Here is a 2,767-nt window from a genome sequence, read left to right on the forward strand (position 1 = left end):
AGTGTGTCACTCGTGGGGGTAAGAAGGCATGTGGAGGAGATCGTATGTGTATTTGTGTGTGTGTGTGTGTGTGTGTGTGTGTGTGTGTGTGTGTGTTGATGTTATGAAGGATGAAAGTAGTTAGAACATTCTATGTACTTGTCTGAATAGGTATTCAATACATGTCTATGTTCAAATCTAAAATGAAATGAAACTGAGATTGAAACTTTGAAGATGTATTGGCTAATTGATAAATGCTATCAAAGACAACAAAATGCCAGTGATCGCTCCTTGTTTACATGACAGTAGTAAAGAAAACATTGTGGCATCAATATAGCAGGAAGTCATTCTATTAATTGATGTACTTTGTTAGTCTTAACTCTAAATCTCCTTTGACATCTCCTGCAAATCATTGGCTGAATGCAGACCCATGCAGGTGGAAAATAGTCTTTGTGTGTAGTAGTACACATGCATTAGGAATCATACCTCCCATCCCAACCAATCACAAAACGTACACGCAGGCTAGCTCTGCAACTTTTTATAAATAAGACTGTAGTGCGTAGTAAAGACTTCAAAAAGGAAGAAGGACACGTGTTCTTTCGGGTGCCACAGGCAAACTGCTCCACTACACTACAGCGAAGAGGGCAAGATATCAATTAAATTGGCACCGTGAGTGCAGGCTGTGCTATGATCTGATATTTAAAAACATAATTAAAAATGCCTTTCTTATTCTTTATTTCCCATTCCTTGTGAACCCTCCCCAGCTGCTTATAGGGTTTGAGAGCGGGATGATCGTACAGTGGGACCTGCGGGGCAAGAAGGCCGACTTCAGAATCTGCTACGATGAGGTGATACCACTTTTCACAAGAAAGAAAAATGCTCTCAGGTTTTCTTATCCATGTCACTCATCAAAGTGGACACGTTTAGCAACGTTGGTGTTTCTTGGGTCATTATTTTTTTAGAGATTTTGTTCAATTTCAGCAATCTCTGTGGGGATCTCTTGTTATAGCAGCAGGATGTAGGACACCGCAGTTGAGATAGTGAGAAGAAAACTAGACATTTCAACAAAAATGAGCCATGTTCCCATAGAGGGGAGTACATGATTGAAGTGAGTATAAATGTACTGTCGAGATATACCTGTTCAACGAGTTGTTTCACTCCTTTTTTCCTTTCCATTTCTAGAAACTTTTTTTAAATATAAAATGTGCTTTTTCGCCATAGACCAATTGCTTTGCCTTCAGTATTGCAGATTTCTCATGAACTGCTCATGCAAACAACTTCACACATGACATTACACTTGGATGGTTCCTCAGCAAAAACACCTTCAACCCCCTTAGCTGTGATATAATGAGCATATATCACGGCCTGAAGTGAGCTATTGCTTTTATAAAACGGTTACCAAGTGTGGCAATATGAAAGAAAAATACACACTCTAATTTAAATAGTTTTTATTAATAAATAATGATGTTCAAAATAAAATAGTCCCTCCGTTGCCTTCTGCACGAAACCTAGTGCGAGGTGGTTGCTATGCAACAACACTAACAGCTAGCGAACATATTAGAGCGTTGATCCATTATTTGGCTATTTATTTACATTCATTTTTCTATGTTGCCGTTTATTGTGCAGCCACTGAAAAACTGTCCAGCATCAGTAGCATGGCTTACGTGGTTACTTGTATAGGTTGAGGCTCTAATCTAGGCTGTTGCTTGGCGTGGCGAGAATATTGCTCCACTTTCTCCGGTCCCCGAGATTGGGTTTCCAGTAGCTCTGGAGAGAGCTTTCGCACCTGTGGCCACTAACGGTCATAATTTCTCTGCTTTGTTTCAAGACCCGCATCAGAAAGCTTTTGAATGGTGGTACTTTTCCAGTTGGTCTACCTGCTCTTCACGTAGCTCTGCATGTTATCGTTTATGTGCTTTTTTTTCTGGAGATAGGCACTGCTCAATCCACTCCTCCATATTAAGACCCCCCCGAGGTCGAAGTTAATCTTAAATGTTTCCATTTCTGAGATGCCTTGTAAGTTTGTTTCGTAACGGAAGAAATGTAAATATATTTATAAAACTGACAAGTCAAATCAAGCAATCTGATTGGTCGATAGCGTTTTTGCGGACCTCTTTGATTACAGATTTGAAAACATTACGTTGCTTGCTTTAAAAGTAGCACAATTCATTATGTAAAACCTTGGAGAGTATCTAGATATCCCTGCCCTAGTGCTAAAGGAACTGCATTCTGAATATGTTTTGCCGTTTGATGTCTATGTCTGGGCCGCTGCGTAAAAAGGAGGGTTTCTGCCCCGTTACTTCTCCGCTGCTTTCTTGTTCCAGTCTGAAAAGCAAACTGCATGCAGTTTGCTTTTCAACCCAACTGTATACTGTTTGCCTCAGGCGCGGAGGGATACTGACATGTTGTGAAAAGTAATTTACAATTCTACCCGTGGTATACGCTCAGTATATCACGGCTAAGAACCAATCAGATTGCTTGTTTTGACTTGTCCGTTTTATAAATATATATATACAATGACAAAACAGAACACTCACCGCAGAACTAGTCATGGAACAAGACGAACCGACCAAGACAGACAGAAAACCCAGAACTTAAATACACACAAGACTAATCACACAACAAGACACAGGTGAGGAGGGAGGAGAAAACACAGGGGCCACAGGTGAACATAATCAGACAATTAGACACACCAGGGAAACTAATGACAAGAGGAAAAACACAGGGAAAAGGACCAGACAATAACCCAGAGGAAAACATGACAGGGAAAACAGCAAAACACCCAAAC

Source organism: Notothenia coriiceps, unplaced genomic scaffold (genome assembly GCF_000735185.1).
Source record: "Notothenia coriiceps isolate Sejong01 unplaced genomic scaffold, NC01 NC01_scaffold00006121, whole genome shotgun sequence".
Classification (NCBI taxonomy): domain Eukaryota; kingdom Metazoa; phylum Chordata; class Actinopteri; order Perciformes; family Nototheniidae; genus Notothenia; species Notothenia coriiceps.